The sequence below is a fragment of the Rhipicephalus sanguineus genome, chromosome 5, assembly GCF_013339695.2.
Source record: "Rhipicephalus sanguineus isolate Rsan-2018 chromosome 5, BIME_Rsan_1.4, whole genome shotgun sequence".
In the NCBI taxonomy this organism is placed as follows: Eukaryota; Metazoa; Arthropoda; class Arachnida; order Ixodida; family Ixodidae; genus Rhipicephalus; species Rhipicephalus sanguineus.
Window position 1 is genome coordinate 134,109,632 of NC_051180.1, and position 22,583 is coordinate 134,132,214.

Consider the following 22,583-nt stretch of genomic DNA (forward strand, 5'->3'; position numbering starts at 1 on the left):
AAAGGGTACTTATACAAAGTATTCCTCGTGTCACCAGCCCATGCTGTTGGGCTTCTAGGGGGTTTTGAGTGATAAAGCAGCCTTTTAATAAGTACTCAGTGAAGGCCGCAAAGCCTTTCGGAAGAACTGTCTTCCGTGATCCCTGCTTTAGACAAGTGCACGATTCTGCGGTTTTTTTCCACTGAGTTGGCATGCAGGTTGTGGTGGTTGCACCGCGAAACGAGGTAACGCATCCGCTCTCATCGTAAATTTGGTTGCGAAAGAATGCAAAACCGCAGCTGCCGGTTCGCGGTGCATGTGATCACCATGTTACACAAAGTTCCCCGGAATAGACTCCCACAGGCTCGGCTCTATGGCTGAGACAGGTACGCAGATGAGAATGCACATAGAGAAAATTCTCTTCTGACAAGTGGTTAGGCTTATCAACGTAGAGACCAGCATGGCAGTGCTTCTTTTTTTCTTGCTTTACAAATAGGAAATCTGAAAAGAAAAATTGTTCCTCCACTTGTAGGTAGCAGGAAGCTAGAAAGAAAGAGTGAAAAAAAAGTATGGGTCCAATCCACGCTGCAAGGTGGTTGGAAAGCGAAGCTGTAAGGGACACCCAGAACGATTATCCATTGCGACGCCGCTTGAATATTCTTCCGCGTTAGAAGTGTACAAAAGTGAGATTGGCGTCTGATCTTCAGTGGGCGCGTTGGCCAAGAAGTGCATCTCACTTTGTAGATCGGCCATGCATGTTTCATTGGGCACAACCGTTTGACTCGACGCGTTAATCGTCATGACGCATTGCTGTGGGTCATCCACGTAGTCGACGTCCATCTATGTCTCGACCTCATGTTCCTCCTTCTCCCCTTCGTGCGGGAGACGTTTGAAAGTCTCTCGGTTGAAGCCTATCTTGTTGAACTTGTAGAGCGGACTCTGGAGAAGAATGTCTATTAAATTTGGGATCTGCACCTTTGAAACGGTTGATAGCATTGTACCTCCGTCGCTTACGATGAGCGCATACTAAAAGCGGCGTCGAGAACATATATCAAATTTAGAATCTGCATGTTTGCAACGGAGCGCCCGAGCACGGAGCCGTTTTTTCGCCGACGCGTTTTTAGATGCGAAGCATCTTATGGCGGAGTTCAATGCGGTGGTGGTGGTGGTGGTGTGTGGCGTGACCACCCTTACTGCGTATGCGAAAACTCTCCCCACACACCTCCTGGCCACTCCCCCTCTTTCTCCCTCTCCACTCACACTCCCCCTCTCTCCTGCGACGAGTAAAATAACTGGAACGGGAAGAGTACCGGGACCGCCCTGCCCGCCGCCATATTTGGTCCGGCGCGACCGAAGCTGCGGTGGCGCGGTGTTGATTTTACGCGAAGTAACGCATGTTTTTCGATTTGCGTGCGCTTTTCCAGCCCTGAAGCATATCGTTGTTCTCTAACTCATTAGGAAAGAAATAGCGGCAGTTTTCACTTGCCTACACGCGCACGCACGCGTAATAACGCCATGAAGAAATGCGCACTGCGCGGCATTTACGCGCTTGGCTGTCGGCATTTAGTAAATGCGAAGCATTTCTTAGTGAACTTCTGCGAGTTTGAGCGTAGTATCTATCTATCTATCTATCTATCTATCTATCTATCTATCTATCTATCTATCTATCTATCTATCTATCTATCTATCTATCTATCTATCTATCTATCTATCTATCTATCTATCTATCTATCTATCTATCTATCTATCTATCTATCTATCTATCTATCTATCTATCTATCTATCTATCTATCTATCTATCTATCTATCTATCTATCTATCTATCTATCTATCTTTGTAGCCGCCCATGACTACGTGTTCTCCTGGCCGTTTCGTTAATGGAATGTATACCAAATTTGGTATGGCATGACATGACGAGATATTTCTGTATGACAAACGTTAGTGACAGGTGGTAACATGAAAATCATGATTCGCATGTCATGTACGGGATCACTTACTTGCCACGCTCATGGTGCGCTCGCGGCTGGTTCGGTAGCTTGATATACACCAAAATTGGTATAGCGCGAGGTGACTGTATGGCGAACATGAATGATAGGTGGTAGCGCGAGAATAATGAGATGCCTGACATGTACGGCATGGCTTACATTACACGGTCTTTGTGCGCTTCCGGCCGTTTTGTTAACTTGATGTATACCAAATTTGGTATGGCATGACATGGGTGCGTGACGAACATAAATTACAGGTCATGCGTTGTATATACCAGCTAGAGGCTACATGCATGCATGCATGACAAACATGCAATATATTGTGAACTAGATGGCATGACATGAATGACTTCATCTGCCTCAAAGACGAACAAGGCGATATATATGCAGCTCTTTGCTGGCTCCTTCGCATTAGATTGACTCCCACAATGCGTGGGATCTGCTGGATTGACACAAAAGGCACAATTATACAGTCACGTCACGCGCTACCAATCGTGGTGCATATCAAGCCAGCAAACCGACCGCGGGTGCACCATGAGCATGACATGTAAATCATGCATTACATGACATGCGTGCCATTATTGTCGTGGTAGACGCCGTTATTTATGTTCGTCATGCAGTCACGTCATGCAATACCAATCTAACAGTAAGTTTTCATGGCGCGCTGATCGTTATATGTGGACCCAAAGGTGTCAACTTTACGCCATACATAATTGAAAGCTGCTCGGCAATGTTATTGTGCATGAACCTACTGCGGCAACCACGCGACACAAGCTGCACTAAAGCAGCGGAGACGCAAACATTCCCCTAAACAACATTTGCGAATTCTCAATGAAACGCTTGCCTCACAAAGGCGGGTATCAGTCGTGGGAACACATTTCTCGCGCCTTATTCTGTGCAGCCACACAGCCCGTCGCTTGGCATCCTTTTTCCCGCTGGGAATAGCAAAGAGGGTTTTGCCCGTTTCCCGCCGGTTGCTGCGCCCAAAAGCGCTGCAGCGCCCAGGCCTTCTTCGATGCCTCAACAGGCTTGCGATGAAGTGTCAAAACGATTCGGGATGTGGTAATGTTCCTGCCCGCTTTTCTGAGGCTATAAAAACAATCGCTCTTCAAAGCGCCGTGCGTCGGCGGCAGGGAGACACTAGCGAGGCGAGCGAGCTGGACCATTTATGTGGCGAAGCCGCCGAAAGGGCGCGGCAGCGAAAAGAAGACGAACGCGGTACTTTTTCCATTCCAGTGACTTAAGGACGAGTACGCAGCAGCGACGCGGGCGGCCTGGTGTGCGACCGATGGCGGCGCTGCGAACGGCGTCTGTATGACGTCAGAGTGGGGATTCGCGCGCTTTTGTCTGCTACGTAGGCCCAGCGCCGTGTTGAAACCACTGTTGTGGTAAATCTCAACGAAAAAGCAGTTCAATTGGTTATCTTGCGTATGGTGGCTACTGACGCTGTTCGAACAAACGTGGGTCTGTTTTTAACGTTCATGCAGAACAGCAGCTCTTTGTTTCTTAGAACTGCGGCCGCTTGTCTCCGCGGCGAGTGCTGCGCAATGGTGAAGTACTGCTCTGTGCCTCAGTGTACTTCGTCCGCTCGCGAAAAAGGCGTTAGCTTTCACAACTACCCTTAGGACCCAACGCTGAAAAAGAAGTGGATCGTCAAGCTCAGAATGGGAAAGCGCCCCACGCCTTCATCGACCGTGTGCAGCAAGCACTTCGCGGACAGTGACTTCTGCTACCCACCGTACGCGCCACTCTTAGGTAAACTTGTGACCGTGTTTAAGCGCCTCGCCAATACTTAAGCCGTTTACTGCACGCAGGCTATAAGCATAGGCGACTTACACCAGGTGCGGTGCCTTCCCACAACCTGCCGCGAAGGCCCCTAGACAAGGAGCCGACGACGCGGCCTCCGAATCGCCACGCAGGAAAGCGCGCCTCGTGAGCTCAGCTCAGAGGCGCAGGATATCTGAGACTACCGCTGCATGTGGATGGTGTACATACGTATTTTACTTATGAAAGCAAGCAAGCGCCTAGCGGACTGTCTATCATAAAATCATGAGCGAAACCTGTTGCCGCTGTTTAGTGTGCATTCTCTAAAAGTTTTCACCTGAGGCAGTGCAGACACTTTTTTAAAAGCGGAGCTCTTTAAGCTTTTCGTTAGGCTGCGTGGCTTGAATCTCGACCCAGCTTGCCTTCGCCACGTTAATCTCTGTTGCCCTGTGCGTAGTATAATCAGCGATTAACTTTTTGTCATACTCTAATACCCATGCGACGGCCCTTTGCTGTGTTATTATTAACTACGACGTAATATTGTTCTCAATGAACGAACATTATGGGACAAACTGCGATCATGGGCATCGGCAGGGGGGTGTGCAACAAGGCGGCACTTGCGCACTTGTTTGCAGGACGAGAGCTGCGACGGTGATGTGATCTCCGTTGACTGCCTCGACCGGGCATTCAACAACGTGGCCTGCGTCGTACACCGCCTCGCCCTCGATGAGGCACCGCGACCTTTCACAAGCTTTATCTACATACTTGTAGATGCTGGAGAACGGCACGCTTACTGAAATATCGAAAGAAACACCCAAACTAATTAGTATCGTACGGCGAAAACAAGATAACGAGCGACAACACTCACACTTAGTTTCACTTTCCTACCAGCAATGCGGTCGGTGATATCGGTGCACTCGTCGGCCATCCGGGGGATTTCATGGCCCTGTCGAGTGGGCCGCAGCTAAAACAAGTTCAAGATTACACTCGAAAACATTCGTTGCAGGCGTTAGTTTACAGTCGCGAGGCTGTTCGTTCGACAAAGTTCCCGCCTGAAGCAGACGATCCGCATACAGGAGCAGCGGCTGCTGCAGCGCGGTTGAGAGCGGAGTCCCCGCTCTGACGTCACACGCGAGAGGGCGCCACTCCAAGATCTCGAGGCCAATACTCGCAAACAACTTTTCTTGGCGGTGAAGCGAAGGCTACAGAGCCACAATGCACGTATCCTACCGCTAATGAATGTGGTCCCACAATTGTGTCCGTATTTTCTGCGTGAGATATATAAAATACTCCTTCATTTTCTACATGTAGCTTTTGAGACAGAACGCAGCGGACACAAGCGAGATACAGTGAAACCTCGGTGAGACGAATCTCACGGGACCACCAAAAATATTCGTATCATCCGAAATTCGTATCACCAGAAAGCATAGAAAATTAGCATGCGACAAAGGAAAGCTGGCGTACATTTTCATGTATTGTTTTTTAGGGCCGCAGCAACGTCAGGAAGAACCCTGAATGATTGTCAGTCAAGTTTTTAGATGTCGGCAATCATACCAGCACTCGTAAATATACGACCCGTACGCGCGTATTTAATTGTTGTTGTGAATAAACACAATTCAACTCAATTCAATAATTAATGAACCAGGTGCGCTGTGACGCGCGACAGCAGTAGCCCCTTCCAAATTTTTAGTATGCTTTCTTGCATGACACCGTAGTACTGCAGCTAAAGTAACAAAAGACGCGCTTTGACGCGATGCATCAAGTCCACACAATTACAGAACCACGATGCCGTGTTATGATTTTGGCATCGCGGACGTGTTGGGGATGTTTTTTGGGAGATTCGCGGCCGTGCCCGCACAAGTGCTACCTCAACAGTCGCGCATGTTGACGTTGTGAGGTCTGACTCCATCGCCAAGACAGTCCTCGCCTTCTTTCGGTCCTCGTCCACCTTTCATAGGACGCGACTGCGCGGACAGCACCTCTTCGTACCTGGGCGGTTGCGTACGTTCGTATCAAACGTCGCTGGGTGAAAATCGGTTCGCAACAACCATACTCCATTACATTGCAGGCCAATGGGCCTTGGCCGGGACCGACGAAAAATTCGTATCACCCCGAAATTCGCATGAGCTGTGATTGTATCACCAAAGTTTTACTGTATTTGTATTTATTTTACTTTAAACGGTGTCACTTTGCGTTTTTGCATGCGTGAAAAAGTCGCGCCTTTTACCCGTACACTCTAAAAACTCCCATGCTTACCTAAGCGTGTGTTTTAAGGTTTTTTTACACGCCTAAAGTATGCGTGATATTTCTCCACGCTTACCGATCACGCCTACTAAGAGTGATGAGCGCCATACTCTTCACGCATAGCAGGCGTGACATATGAACCACTTTTCCCACGCTTATCATGGCGTGACAGCTGTGCACGCTTATAAACGGCGCCGATTATCCTCGCCAAAGGAGGAAAGAGACGGAGTGGTGGAGTGACGCCACTCCCTCTCACGTCTCTCCCTTGCGGTCAGCTTGAAGCATCGGTCGATGCCGGCGAGGGCCACTTCTTCGAAGCAAGCTTTGCTCAGAAAGCTGTTCTTTCCTCTCCACCTTGTGAACTTGACAAGTGCTGAATGTCCTGCAGAGAAATTGCACGAGATAATACCGCGAAGGATGCTGAAACTAACTTACTAACAAGCGCTTTTGGTAAGCCGTGGTCCATTTGAAGGATGCAAAACAATATAAGGTGTGAACAAGCCCCAACCTTTTTTTTGTCTGAAGGGGCGAATGCCCTCTCAAACATGTGCACGCTGTGACACGCTGCGCGTACAAAGATAGCGAACCATGCGCACTATGTCTTGGACGACATTACAGCATTTTCCCCATTAAACATTGAGTTTCTCGCGTTCTTGACTAAAAATACCTTTCCAAATTATTTTTCCCTGGCGTTTTCTTCAAAGAAACGCGAAGGTTATGAACAACAGAAGAAATGCAACCAATGTATATATATATTTTTTTTTCTTTTATTTGTTCCAAAAATCTGATGTAACGAAACCATGGCTAAAATAAACGATGGCTCAAGTATAGTTAGAGGTGAGCGCTGAAACATTTTCATAATGTTCAGGATGCTGAAGTTGGCATACATCGTCTCTTTATATCTGCAATCAACGGCTGGAGCGACGGCATCTTAAATGGCTGACCAGTTCATTTTCACACACGGGTGAAGTTGCGTCTTCGGCATGGCAATCGTCACAATGGGCACTTGTGCTGCAGTGCTGGGTCTCCTTGTCATGGCCACTAGTGGTAGGTTGTACATCAACCGAGCGCTGAATGACATCTGTTGAGCTTTTGCCTGCACAATAAATCGAAGACTAAAGTTACGTACATAGTGTAATATTACCGTTTTTATAGAAAAACACGCATTTCTTCAGTTTCAAGATATGTGCAGGAAGTAAAAATGGATGGCACACGGTTGTATGTCACTATAAATCTAAAAAAACGAAATTTCATACCAATCGCTTGCATTTTCTGTTGCAGTGATATATGCATTTACAATGCGGATATGCTGAATAATACATGTTCTAACTCCCTTTATGCGGCCTCTTTTTTTACCATTTTTGCTTTATTTTATTTACATACTTCAATAATTAGCAAGTGCCTTGGCGAAGAAATAACCTTTCGGTAACATTGCGCATATAAAGGCCATGCCATGTTATCATCAGAAGTTCTGTGCACATATGTATCCTGACATCAATGTTCCTCTTCCACGACTGTGCCACACGTGATCTTTTCATGTTATTTACTAAAAAGCTTCACTCAAAGAGGTCCGTTCAAGGGCAGAGAAGCGACGCTGCGTGAGTGTGAAATCTGGGAAAGGGTGGCAAGGAGGCGTGCGCACGGTTCCTCTTCAGGAAAGATGCGGTTTTAGCGGCAGCATAATGTTACAGTCGTGGGCACCTAAGTGTATTGTGGTCAGGGTTGATGAAGGTGCAGGGGAGGAAGACATTGGCGTAGAGATAGCTGAACCTCCGTGCCGCGCAAGACCTACGAGTCTACCGTTACGCCACGACTTAATAAACCCGTTCATTGATGTCACAATACTGACGAACGATGGCATGTTTATTTGTTCGTTGCTTAGATGCCACGTTGAATTACTGTACAATATCTACTCCCTGGTTGTTTTGAACTTCACGTCCATTAGTGTCCGGAACACACACATATTATGTAAGGCGCACATACTGAGATTATCGCCCACCTTTTACAGCGAAAGCTGTTATGAGATCATTTCACCGGCCATTTTTGGCGCCGTAGTTGTCCGCCGCCGCCGCCGGTGTCCGTAACCAGTATCGCTCGAAATAAGAAAAAAAAAACGAAATAAGAAAAAAATTCCAGGATGGAACGAGGTTCGAACCTGGGCCCTCTGCGTGGGAGCCCAGTATTCAACCTCTGAGCCATGCCGGTGCTTGAAGCTGATTTGCAAAAAGGTCCTATACGGGCTTCATGTCGGGAAGGAACCACATTAGCATATGCAATATAGCGTGGTAGAAGAGTAAAATAAGCACCAAGCGTCGCACAACGCGAATTCTGTAACCAGGCGTCACACAATGCGAATTGCGCAACGAGTAGGTTGTTGATGCTTTGAGACTGATGCTTTCAGGTAGTATGCGAGGGATTATTGGTCAGCTGCCAGCTCGTAATAAGTTCACGTGCTACGTGACGCCAACAGGCAGAAAAAGAGTGTTCCACACTCGCCGTCATGGCTACTGGCGGCCAGGGTTGCCAATGGTGGCTACTTTTCGCCAAATTGGCGAATTGGAGAGGCCCGTGGCGACCTAAAATTATGAATGGCGACATGGCGAATTTTTGGCGATTTTCAGCTTAGGTCTCCACTGAGTTATGCATCCTAAGCTCAGTGCCTTCCCAACGAATGAGCGGCACTATTCTCTGTATTTTTCTGCGTTTTGAGGTGCACATTGCGCTCCGTTCTGTATGTCCGTCCTCTAACTCGTGTGTATCTCCTCAATTCATCTAGATGCTTCTAACTCAATCCATCTAGATTCATCTAGATGCTTCAGAGCTTCGCTAAAGTTTCGCTTCTGAAGGGGCTAGATGACGGGTTGGTCGTGTGTTCCGGCCATTTGTTCCGCCAAAGCTCCAACTATTCTGAATAGCTTGGCGACCTATTCACCGCTGCAGTATCCCATAATCGAGCTCGTATAGCGAAGATGGGCGGATACGCGGGTGTTCGTGCAATAAAAAATTATTTATTCAGGCATTTTCAACTGTTCTCGGTGAGCGTGTGCAATGAAAACAATTGCTATATAACATTTTACAATGTCTACCTGTTCAATTATAACGCACTGGATTGACGCGGGTAGATATAAGTGATTATATATGAAAGGGACAGTGGCGTCCGGTATCATATTAGTTCACACTGAAAGGTATAAGACTCACTAATGAACGATACCTGTAAGAATTCTGTCTTACTACTTTCAATAAACCTGTTAATCCTTTTTTTCATATAAGGGGATGTTAAGCGGTCTACAAACAACGCCTTTGCGGTTTTCGCCCAAGGTTTACCACACTTTTACCTTTGAAACAAGCGGACAGGGATGGAAGGATATCATGAGCGTTTTATCCTTTCATATTTGCGCCGCCGCGCACATCTTGCGGCTAGTCGGAGAACCAGGTGCACCAAGCACTCCCATGGTGAAGGGGAGATGCGCCTGGTATTGAGAAATGTCAATATACTTTAAGGGCTTTGAATGGCATTGTATTCTACGGGGCTATACATCAGTGGAAGTTCTTATTACTAGGATATGCCGCACATATCTAGAATGGCGACTTTTTTGGCGAAATTTGTAAAAAAAATGGCGACTTTTGGCGACTTTCTGCTCGTCGTTTGGCGACATTTACTCAAAAGTCAGTGGCAAGCCTGCTGGCGACGCTGACTGACGCTCCCACGTTTAAATGCACATATATACCCTATAAAGTGGACGGGGGGATGGCCGCCGCGGTAGCTCAGTTGGTAGAGCATCGGACGCGTTATTCGAAGGTCGCAGGTTCGGTCCCTGCCCGCGGCAAGCTATCTTTTCGTCCACTTTTCTTTCTTCACAATTACCTTACATTTACTACTAAAAAACATCCCCTATACTTTCCTTGGCATTATATACTACTGCTAGAACAATAAGCACTATTACGGGGAGTAACCGTCGCAAATGAAATGGAAGCCCGAAAGATCACTCCTTGTCCCCTGTCAGTGAGATCGGCGCATTCACACGCGACACCGACTAGCGGTATTGCTTAAAAATTACTCAAATTCAATTTTAGCCTACATGTTAACAAAACAGAGCACAGTAGAACAACAACCCTGACACAGCGCTATGTCCACACGTGCGCCGTGTCCGTGACGTTCTTCAGACCTCTGTTTTACTAACAAGAGCACCAAAATAAAAAAAAAGACTACCAAACCGCTAAAGCCTACACTCAACCATTCAGAAGTGTCCGCTTCACAATCGAACACGGCAAGGATTCCACGGATGGCACAGTCGCGCTCCAAGCGAAAAGAAGAGCGGGCTTGAATACACCTGCACTGTGGCGTCGATCGTGCTGTTCTAAGTTAAGATGCACACGCCGTAACAACATTGACGCCCCACTAACAGGGTTATAAATCGTTAGAATAAACAAAGTACAGAATTTACAGTAGTAACTCTGACCTCAGCACCAAAACCCTTTTTGTAATGGCAGCGGGTGCGGAGAGCTGGAGGATAAAATTAATGAAAGAGAGCATGTAATGTACGAGTCGTGAACGAGCCTGTAACGCAAGGTGCATTCTTACTTCAGAAATTTCTCAAACAACCTCGCGTTGTAATCGTGTCAGTTGGGTTCATGAACAGGACGGAACGTTGAGCCCGTTGCATGCTATACCATAGTGAAACCTAATAACGTCGCGACAAGGCACGAACTGCAAAAGAAAAAGATACCTTAAGTGCTGCCTTCCAAAAGACAACTTATTAAAATCGCAGATATCAATGAGCGAGGAGGCAAGTGACATGTGCGCAACACAATACTGACACAAAGAAAAAAGAAAAAAAAAAGCACACGTTTTCGGAAATAAAGTGCCTTAACGCGCTGTTTTTCTCACTTTTCCGTTCGGTACTTGACCACAACAAACACACCTCTGAGGAATTCACTGGTTCCGCCTTGAAACTGTTTACAAAAGCATGATGACGATTATAATTTTTGTTTCCAACACAGTTATTGCTCCCATAGGAAGTTCTCGCCCCCCGCTAAACAAAATAGGGACATTTTGGCAGATAGGCATTAAACAAAAAATGCACATTTCGCACAACTCATGTGATCAGCTGACACAAGAAACCGTTGCAAATCCTTAATGTTTGCTGTCATTGAGTACGACAGAAAGATAACTAACGTTCTTACCTCTATACTCCAACCGTCCGTGGATCGCAGGTGAATGGCCGCAGTATACACACCATCCGTGGGGAATGGCTGCTCCAGAACCATCAGACCGTGGCGGGTTTTCTCGCATGGACTCGGCACAATCACAATCCGTGTGCTTGCAACGGCCGCGTTGCACGCCAAGAATGTCTACGGAAGTAAACATGGCAGAAATCTCTGCCTTGCAGTGCCTGAACGATGTTACAACCCAAAGAACCCGCAACAAACGCAGTCTTTCAGAAGCGCGCCCTTCGAGAGCCTTCCGAAATAAAGTTCCGTATTCGCCGCAACAGGCGCGGGAAGAAGGCGAATGCGCATGCGCCTCGTCATGTTCATCGTTGAGAACGCTCGCCCTTCGGGCAGACGGCGGCGCTTATCGCGGCTCCCATATTGTGATTTCTATATGCGTGACGGAAAATGTTTACGCGTGTTCGCCGCGGGATTGTAAGCGTGTGCACACGCGTACACGGCTGGCCCACGCTTGCACATGACAGAACCACGGCACGCAGCCTTGCCCTCACGCTGACCTGAAGGAACCGAACGCTTACTTTTGGTCACGTGGGGCTTGAAACGTCATCCACGGCTCATTTACATGTGCATCACGCTTAAATTTACTGTTTAGCGTGACATTAAGCATGGTATTTTTTAGAGTGTACTTTAGACACTAAGCAGGGTTTGCGTCGAAATGCAACGCTAGCCATCACTTTCCACGGCGTTACGAGGCGCGAGCCAAACTGGACTACTTCGCGTAGCAGTACATGTGCAGACGCTCCGCCCCCGTAGCTTTCCCTTCATTGCCAAGAAAAGTTGTCCGCGAGTATATACGCGGGGAACTCGTGCTCTCCTTCCCTCGCTGAAGAATCCCACCACGACACCCATGGCATGGACTGCATAGAGGCAGACGCACATGATCTTGCGACTTTGCGGGAATCGAATACCTCGGACACCGGCAGTTCCACGCAGCGGGAGCTGGATGAAGACTGGAAGACAGTGCTGATTCTACGCCAGAGGAAGGCATAGGCTCGAGAACACAAGAAAAGAAAAATTACAGCATCTCCCGCTCAAGCTGACCATCTCCCCGCTGCTTCGAATCCACACACGGTTCCCTTTAGCGGGAGATGGTGTAATTTTTCTTTTTCTTTCTATTGTTATTGTTTTTTTTTTTGCCCTCGGACGAGAAACTGTCTTAGGAGAGAGGTATAAAGAACCCAAGCTCAAGTACAGGCGTGACGCTCGCGTGGCTGAGCTGTGTGTTACTTCGGGCAGACGCTGCCGGCGAAGTCGGTTTACTGCCAATATGGCAGCGCCGGCGGCAAGGACACGTACGCACATACGCTCCTCACCAGCTCCGAGCACTGCTAGTCAGCAATAGTTACACTGTGACGCACCACAGGTGCAATCCTTGAGCTCTGCACGTGCGCGGAAGCGCGGGCGGCAGTGTTGTAGCTGTGGACATTCTCAGTGGCGATAAGAGCAGCAGCGCCGCGCGACCTTGCTCTGGAAGCCTATGGAGCTTCGCTTTAAAATGTGGGCAGATCTCACGTACTGTGGCCATCAATTTCATGTACAGCACTAAGCGAGTAGCAGCCTATGCCGGATGTTTTGCTTTCAGGCAAGCGTTACGAGTTGGATCAACGCCTTTTTGTAAATTCAGTGGTTATGCGCATATCTTGAGCTTGCCAGGCACGCCGAGTACACTGGCACCTTAAACATTGTCCGACGCAACGTCGACGCTCACACTAAAGAATAGACGTTAGTTTCATCACCACGAAGTTCACAATATGGTGCGATGATGCGCATATCATAAGCAGCGGTCGTACGAGTGTTCGCGCAACGCTTGACTGTAGCTTGCGGAGTCCTAGTGCATATGCAATGTTTACTGCATTGATAAAAATGCTGATAGCCAACTCTGCAACCGTAGCTGGCGTTGTCTTGACATGACGCTTGTGTAGGGCTTTTGCCGAAGCAGTTAAAAGAATTGTCGTGGCTCTGCGGTAGAATACATGACTGCGATGCAAAATGCCTGCGTTTGGCTCCGGCATGAGCCATGATTTGGATTCTTTGCTTTAAACGGGATATTCCGCCCAAGTGACAACGCCGCCAGAGCCGGCACTCCTTTTTTTTTTTTTTTTTTTTGGACACGGGTTATTTCCAAAGTCAGCGTTGATATAGACTGTGAATCACCTATGGCGCATACCCGTACATAATGGGCCGCGGTATGTGGGTATGTGCCACACGTGAGTGGGGGAAAGTATTTCATGATGTGCACTACAGGGAAGTCACGCTATTCATGTTATGACCTGCGAATTGTGTGCGTCATATACTGAAGTCCTCCTATGCGGATTTTGGTATATAGTAAAGATGACAACGAGAGCGCCAGGACGTCAGCGGCTATAGATAGATAGATAGAAACGGTCGAAGTGCCTTTGGTTTGCTAAAAATGCATCGCATTTAATAAAAAAGAACTCTAAGCGACCTTAATGTTACATTCAAGTGTCTTTATTGGCGCTGGCCCTTAGCATGCTGGCTAACTTTTGGTTCCATTGGTTGGATTTTACAATGAGAACACTGTTCTGTAGTAGGTGTCTGCCGTCTTGATGGTACATACGCACAAGAAAACTATCCGGCCTTTTAATGAACTCGCTGGTCCGCTTCGGCAGTGCGTGGTCGAGCTGCCAAAGCCGATCGTATAGGCCACGTAGAATGAAGCGCGTTGTTGAGCTCTGTTCTGCCAGGTACCGCAGTCGCCCCAGCTGTTCGCAATAAAACAGCCTGATCTTTTAATGAAATCATTCAATGCTCAATAATTAAGAGAGTTAACTGTTCCTCACCTTGACTAAGCTTACGCCCCGATATCATTGTTCCCTAAACAACTCTCAAATAGAACCATTAACTCTTTTGATATGAGCTTTTATTTTGTATTAGGGTTTCATAACATTCTAGCAAACACTCAACTTCCGGCAGCCTGAAGGTGAATTCCGGCGTTTCCATTAAAAAAGCAATTGCGGACAGTCTGCACCAAGTCACGCAAAGCTTGGCACAACCAAACACGGACCCATCGCCGCTCGTACCGACACGTCAACCGACACGTCTAGCTTCGAGATGCGCGGCTTCCTCCTCGGGAGTGCGCAGCCAGGCTATATAGCAGAGGTTAGGCGCGATGCCTCGGTCGGCGGGCGTAGCTTAGCTACTGCGCATGCGCGGCTTGGCCAGGTGGTGCGGTATCTGGTCGCTAGATGACGCGGTGCTTGCTTCCACTTTCTATCTTTTTCTTTCTCTCTCTACTTCTTCCTCTCTCTTTCGTTGGTGTTCTTTTAGATGTGAAGCATCTTACAGCGGAGTTCAATCTGGTGGTGGTGTGCGGCGTGACCACCCTCACTGCGCATGCGCAAGCCCTCTCCAAACACCTCCCCTCCCTCTCCACTCCCATCTCCCCGCCCCCTCACTCCACTTCCCATTTCCCTTCCCCTTTCCCCTCACCCTCTCCCCTTTCCGCTCTCCCTTTCCCATACCCATCTCCCTTCCCCATCTCCCCTTTGCCCCTCTCCACTCCCTTCTCCACTCCCCCTCTGAAACGTTGGCTCTACGTGCCGAAACGCTGCTTCGCATCGCCTCATGGTCCCCTTCAGCGGGAGATGGTGTGATTTTTTTTCTTTCTGCATTTCTTTCTCTCTATTTCTCTATTTCTCATTCTTTCTGTGCTACGCTTTACTCTCTCCCCTCCTCCTTTCCTTCCTTTTCACGCTCACTTCCCTCTCCCACCCCCTTGCTACACTATGCTATGCAAGGCTGCGCTATGCTCCGCTAGCGTGCCTGGATAGCCGAGTGCTTAGGATACTCGCCTTCGGATCGAGGGTACGCGGGTTCGAATCCCGCCTCGTGAGTGATTTTTCTCGGCAGTTTTTCTCTCTATAGTTTTCTTTCGGTCTGTGTATTTCTTCCTTTCTTTCTTTTTTTCTTTCTTTCCTTCTCTGTCTGTATTTGTTGTCATCTAGCCGCACAGAGGCACATACTCGTTAAGATTATGATAGTTTTCTGCGATCTACTCGCAAAGAACGATATGCTAAACAGCTTCGCTGTTAAAACAAAATGTCGCTAGGTCGACATACGCGTAGTGTCGCCATAATAATTGCCCGCTACTCTACAAATTCTATGATAATGCGGAAGCATTTTTCCGCGCTGCTCTCTGAACACTTGCTATTCCCTCGTTGGTCAGCATAGTTGAGCGACCTCCCTCCTTTCACTATCGTGTTGTTTGGGTACATAGCCAGTTTTTTTTTATTGACCACCTGGAGGTTAGTTACGAACTTCGTAGCTAAAGATTTGGTTAGCCGACACACACAGAAGATAGGAGGGTGACGTACCCGCATAATTAGGAAAGCCGATGGTTCGGTATCCGGCGTGCTCAAAAGGTAGAGGGTTTGGACACTGACATAGGTGGCAAGTCGTGGGTTGGAGTCGTGAACCCCTTCCCGTATTTCACATGTTCTAATTGTGCTAGCCTCAAGTTCGTTTACCGCTATGTGTTCGTTATTTATTTCACATGGAGCCCTTGGGTTTCTATGGGGCGGTTTTTATCTTTTCTAAACGCTGTACCTTTTAAGGATCACGCTAGAGGCAACCATAAACGCTGTCAATGTTCTAACGTTCCAACTTTACAAGTTATCCCATTATTTATCACTTTTTCAATTATAAAGCATTACGTTATAAACACCATTTTGCTCCTATTTTTATTGGGGAACTGGCAAAAGAATGCTTACAAACTGATAACTAAATTCCTATTGTACGTTTGTGGCCAAACAGGTAAATGACAATTTTTCCGTTTGTGAACGCTACTCCACCTTGCAGGCTTCAGCCGAACTAATTTGTCAAATACGAAACTTCAACATGCGTCATCCGTGGTGGTGTAGCGGTTACGGTGCTCGGCTGCTGATCCGAAGGTCGCGGGTTCGATCCCGGCTACAGCGGTCGCATTTCGATAGTGTCGTAATGCTAGAGGCCCGTGTACAGTGCGGTGTCAATGCACGTTAATGAACCCCAGGTGGTCAAAATTTCTGGAGCGCTACACTATAGCGTCCATCATAATCATGTCGTGGTTTGGATCTAAAACACTAAGAGTTATTTTAAACTTAAACAGGCGTTAAAAACTTCAACGAACCATCGTTGATTTTTGTATCCTATTGGCCGCGAGATCGAGCACAGTCGGCACCTAGTGGCGAGCGGACGAAACCCCGTGGTGTGGATGGCTCCTTGCGTCGTCTGCTAGCCACACCGTGTTCGCATGTGTGCGTACGTCATGCACGTCCTCAGATTGCAGCGTATTCCGTTGTGCTAGAACAGTATCAAATGCTTGTACGTATGCCTATACGATATACATAAGCATTTCGCCTTACGAGACTTCTTTGCACTCTAATAAGTAAGTACATACACGTGTCGGTATTAGAGCACTGCACGGGCCCGGGCCGGCCCGAAAGCCCGGGCCCGGCCAGGCCCGCGGGCCGGGCCGGGCCGTCCCGTTTTCTGGCGGGCCTGGGCTGGGCTCGGGCTTGAAAGTGCGGGCCCGGGCCGGGCCCGGGCTTGAAGCCGCGGGCCCGGGCCGGGCCCGGGCTTGAGGCTGCGGGCCGGGCCGGACTCGGAGCCGCTCATTAAAAGGCGTAAGTCGGGCATTCGAGCACACGCGAACGTTATGCTATTGCATGGTCTAAGGTATACTGTGCCAAGCTGAAGTGACACGTGCAAAGAGCTGGCTCTTAGTAAAGCTTAGCAATAAAAATAGAAAAACAGTTGAAGTGCTATTTTTTTTTTCACCGGTATAGATATAGATTGGCACTGTATATTTTCACTAACGTTTCGTCTGCTGGACCAGACTTTCTCAAAGTAACAAGTACATCGTGGTGGGTTTCCTTATAAAGATTTCGGTCTTTTATTCGAGGTTGATACATACGGTACATTTCATTTATATTCCTTGGTATTACGTGCCAAAATCACGATATGATTACGAGGCACGCCGTAGTGGCACCGGATCAATTTCGGCCACCTCGAGTTCTCTAACGTGCACCTAAAGATAAAGTATATACACGGGTGTTCTTGCATTTCGCCCCCATCAAATTGCGGCCGCCGTGCCCGCGGGAATCGCACCCGCATCCTAGGACTTAACAGCGAAACAGCTTAACCACTGAGCTACCACCGTGGGCAAAGCAACATTTCGATGCATGTACACACCGGATTTTCCGTCCGATCGCCCGCTACAAAGCGCACGGAATCATTATTAATCATCATCAACAACTAATATCCTCTAGCGGGCCCGGGTCGGGCCTGGTCATGAACAAGCTCGCCCTGGATTAGTTTAGTAATGAACGCCCGGGCCCGGGCCGGGCTCGAGCTTGGAACCACGGGCCCGGGCTGGGCTCGGGCTTCATGAAGCGGGCCCGGGCCGGGCCCGGGCCGTAAAATCCGGCCCGTGCAGTGCTCTAGCCGGTATGGCGCTAGGTCTAACCATCGTACCGTTCATTCGCAAAATCATTTCAATGTGGCTCCCGGTTTCTCGTTCAAGCATGTCACATAGTGCATTTGGCGTTGTCCTAAACGAAAAAAAAATGTACTAATTGTGAATGTATGAATCTAGAACCTTAGTGACACTATCTCGTGATGTGAGGGCGATTTAGAAATCCTTGTGATACCGCAAAGCATGAACAAGCACCTGCAGAGGATGGTTAGCAGCAAAAAATACCTGAAGCCACGCATTTCTACAGCAGTACGTGTATTCACGCAAACAGAAAAGCAGAGTGCACAAAGTTCTACTTCATCTAATTACGCAGAAATACAGGTTGATCTCTTTCTTTGTAGAAGCTAGAGCAAGACGTAAATACTTCATTGGCTCAGTCGCGCAACACTGTGTATATTGTGGTATAGGCAAAACACAATTTAAACACGTCCAAATAAAGCATGATAAAACATCGAGCACAGTGCAAAACACGAATGTGACCGAAGGCCCCTACCCCATTGATTGGCAGATTGTGCTTCTTTCACACGTAATAGGTACGTTAGGCCGGTTTCGTGCATTGATGTGGCGATGGAGGGCATATACATCACCATTAAGCTGGAGTCAACGTGCTTTTTTCGCCGGCAATCCACTTAAACCGCCTACGGCGAAGCGCCGCTGCGTACATTTGCATACGCGCCGCCGACCGCCTATCCACACAGACGCGGCGACGGTGCTGCCACCCATAGCCCGATCTCGCGGCGACAGTAAGCGCGCTCTTACCATGTACGCGTTATTTTTATCTGTCATATTCAAAAACTATCAGTGCATGTAGAGACGGATCCTAAATTAAAGCTAGTTAGTTATGTGAACGTTAACGCCGGAATGACGACAGTGGCTGTAATGCGCTCTTCATTTAAAGGCTTTGATATAAGGATCACATGAGTATGAGTCACTGAAACTTAGTGAAGCGTCAGGACACAACATCAAGCTAAGCCGCTGTAATAATAATACACTCGATTGGGTTTTACGAACCAAAACAGCAGTATGATTATGAGGCAGACTGTATTGGAGGTCCTAGGATTCATTTCGACCACCTGGTACTCTTAAAAGTGCACCAAAATCTCAATACATTTTTGCATATAGCCCATCAATGCTGATATTACGGTAGTTATGTAAATTCTTTCCTAAAGACAAATCGGTAAGGTGACTGAATATAGCATTTCCTAAGAATGAGCTTAACGGAGCAGCCAACAGCCTTTGAACAACCTTACTAGAGACTGAAAGTATTGAATTTTTTTTTTTGCTAATTTCCTCGCTTTCACTTCGTGCAGCGTAACCAGTTGGGCTTCACAGTTGAGCATAGTGGAGCGCAACACCGCGTAAAACTGACGTGGCCAAATAGAAGCACACTTTACCTTCGTTAGTTTACTGCCCAGTTGCCTTCATTAGCTTAGTATAGATATGACATTATGTTCTACGCAAGCTGGGCAGCCTATGGTACTCTACATATTACCTTAAGGCAATAAAGACAAGGCTGTTAGTCGTTGTACGTAGTGTGCTGCTTCGCCCATGCCATAAGCGCCCTTTTTTTTCGGAGACATGCAACACTAACTGGCCCAGCGTCGCTCCCGCTTGCACCAATTATTTCACTTTGCGAAGTTCAGACTAATCCTTCGAAATTTCTGCGAGTTTTCCCAGATGTTCTTAAAATTTCTCACCCGTCAACTGCACCCCTATATCAACAGCAGTAACTAAAGATGGTATACCGTGTGCAGCTATACTGTTATGCAGAACAAACGCAACTGCAAGGCGTCGTTCGCTCGCACATACAGTTACACTTACACAGTGGAGCTCGATGAAATTTACCAACGATGGTCTTCACAACTTCGATGCGAATCTACAGCGCCGTCTTCCGTCAGGAATATCTAGAGCTGAAGAGACGCTTCTGTGCCGCTTGTGGCTTGGCATGTCCTTTCGAAATGTCTACTTATTTCAGATCGGAATGGCCAACAACTGACATGCGGTGGGTGTAACTGCGAGAAAACTAACGCCCACCTTTTCTGCGAGTGTTCCGTTTTCATTGAATTCGAAAATTGCTTCAAAGTGCGTTCGATAGACTTGAAAATCACCCTTTGTCGGACGAAGGAGTGGGATACTGGCCGAGGCCGTCCTCAGCGTGCGAGGCTTAAATGAAGGCGTTGTTGCCATTCTTACGGACAAATGGTTTTAAAGACAGACTTTGGGCAGTGCTGTTCTCTGCTTCCATTTTTTTCTCTTTTTCTTTTTTTCCCTGTACTTTTGTTGCGATAGCAATTACATGGACACTCCAGGATCATTTTTGGCCTAACCGTCGCCGTTGCAGTGAGGTTCTGCATAAAGTTCATAGTCGATAACATCGCCGCGCGCTCATCGTATGTTCTGGGTGCGAGAGACAGCATGGGAGGGCAGCCTACGATCGCGGCTAGAACGTAGAAAAAACACGCCGGCTATCGAGCGCCGCGCAAAAGGGCCAATGGGAATACCGGAGACGGGTAGAGACGCTGCGTAGCCTCGGCAGGAACTGTGCCTATCTTGAGTGTCTGGTCGTGGTCGCGCGCGCCCTATCTTGACAGAGATTAGCAGACGGACCGTACCTTTGTACGTGTTGCGTTCTCACCGCTCAGTTTGCGCTGAATTAACAGTACGAAGCTCGCTATGCTCGGTATGGCGGGCGCGTTTTCTTACGTCAGTGTTTTCTTAAGTTACGCCTGGTTCAATACTCAAAGCGTTCGCTTCTAGCCTTCCTTCGTATAAACAATTTAATGTGTTGCTATTGCATTCTTTGCTTTTCCGTTATGTCAATAGCACTGTCCCGCGCGCGTCGCAAGCTCTATATGCTATGTATGCGCTGGCTTATCAATACAGGCATCAGCAGACGGCTTATATCTTCGTACGTGTTGGTCTCACCACTGGTGTGCGATGAAGTGATACAGAGCACGAATGTCACTTCGCTGCTGCAGCGGTCTGATTCTTTACGCCGGTGTCTCGTTGAGTTATGCCAGAATGGATGCTACAGGTGTAAGCTGATATTAGAGCTCTTGTTGGGCTAGTTGGTAATTGTCATATTGGGATACTTAACAAGAACAAGCTTAACAAGAACAACCCACACACAGCGCTTGAGTGGAAGCGTGTGTGAACGTTTGTTTTTTGGAGTGAATGCCAAGTTGCGCTAAGTATCTTAAATATGATAAGCTGATATCTTTACTTCTTATAACATTCAAATTGTGCTATCGCATTTATTGGTTCGCCCTGAACGGAAACTGTGACTCTTTTCATTCGTTCCCTCCTTAACTTACATAACACTTACTGATCGATAGTGGCTGCTATATTAGTGAGCTAAAATCAACGGCTGGCATAAAGCTGTGTGTGTTCGAAAATGTTGCGACGCTATCAGCAGATTGGCCTGAAGTAACATGGACGCAATTACACCGACCCTTAAGTCTTGTCGAACCACAGGTAAGGTACCTCCATCGTTTCCTCTAAGATTGATACGTTCCTGTCTTTCGTTGTGGTAACCATCGTTCTTGTCTTTCGATGCGGAATCTTCGTTGTGGTATGTATCATAGCATCACAACAGGCTAATTCAATTTCCCCCTGACTAGAAATTTTTCCAGCAAAAACAAAGCTTTCTGGTCGTGATCGTACATCTTATTCACCACAAAAGAGAACAGGCAGCATAGCCGTATAGGGCTAGCACTATAAAATGTTTGAAGTGGGTTGCACCAGTCTGCGCAAGAGCTGCGTGTATCAGACACCACCGTGCTGACAAAATACATCGCGGTGGGCTGTTGCCCAAACAATAGTGGCGTTAATGGCTCTCCCCAACAAAATACTGTTGGTATATCACTGACCAACTGTTATCTGCAATCTCTCGTGAATTTTTGCAAACATTCAGGACTACTATAAAAATCTCGTTCAATTTCACATCTCCCTAAAGCGAAGGAAACTTGGTGTCATTAGTCTGGAACCACGTGTGTATCAGATTTTGTTTCGTTAACATGAATATTATCAAAAAACAGCCGTATTCATAGATGCCATTAACGTCCGAGCCGAGCCAAACGCGAAGGAATGCACTATAAGAGCTGTTGAAGGGATAATTTTCGGGCATGCTTCTAGAAGTGCGCATTGCCGGTGCGCACTGGCAGAGAGAGTGACGGCCCACGCTGATATGCCTACAGGGAAGCTTTATTGTGCAGAATCCTCGTATACGCAATGTCATAAATCACAAAAATCGAGCGGTAGTTTAACGTGCTCCAAGATAACTGATCGAGCTACGGCTGGTTTAGCGGAGTACCGAAGACGTTCGGCTTTCCTTCGCTTGCTGCCTGTCGTTTTGCCTGACGTCTCAGCAGCAGTGAGCATCTTCTTCATCTGTGTAGAGTGTACTAGACAGGGGGAGTGCTCGGAACGGCCGCAGCATCAGTGTACAGAAAGTGAAGCCAGGTGAAGCCCTAACAGGTCAATCCGCCTGTGGCGCTGCGATTGGTAGTCTGCAGTGTTCCGTCAATTAAGAGCTGCGCGAGGCTCCGCCAAAGTGGTGCAGAGGTAAGTGCCCGCTCCTTCAAAAGGCGCGGGTTCGAATCGCAGCTGTACCTGGTGGGTTTTTGTACTCAGTGTCACCTTACAGCTGTACTGGTTTCGCTGTGTTGGTTTCGCACCTTTTATGGCTGTATGGTTTCCTTTGTTTCTCAACTAGCTTCTGTTTCTACGTGTTGCTACAAAAAGTAACGTAAAATGTTATCTCGTTTCGAGTCTCACATTCGCAAAAATCTCGGAGGCCACCTTTACGTTTTTGTTCAATCCCGGGTGGTGGCGCTGCAAATAACTTGCGCTCACTGTCAAATTTTTTTCTAGTTACTCTTCACATTTCGCGTTACTTTTTGAAA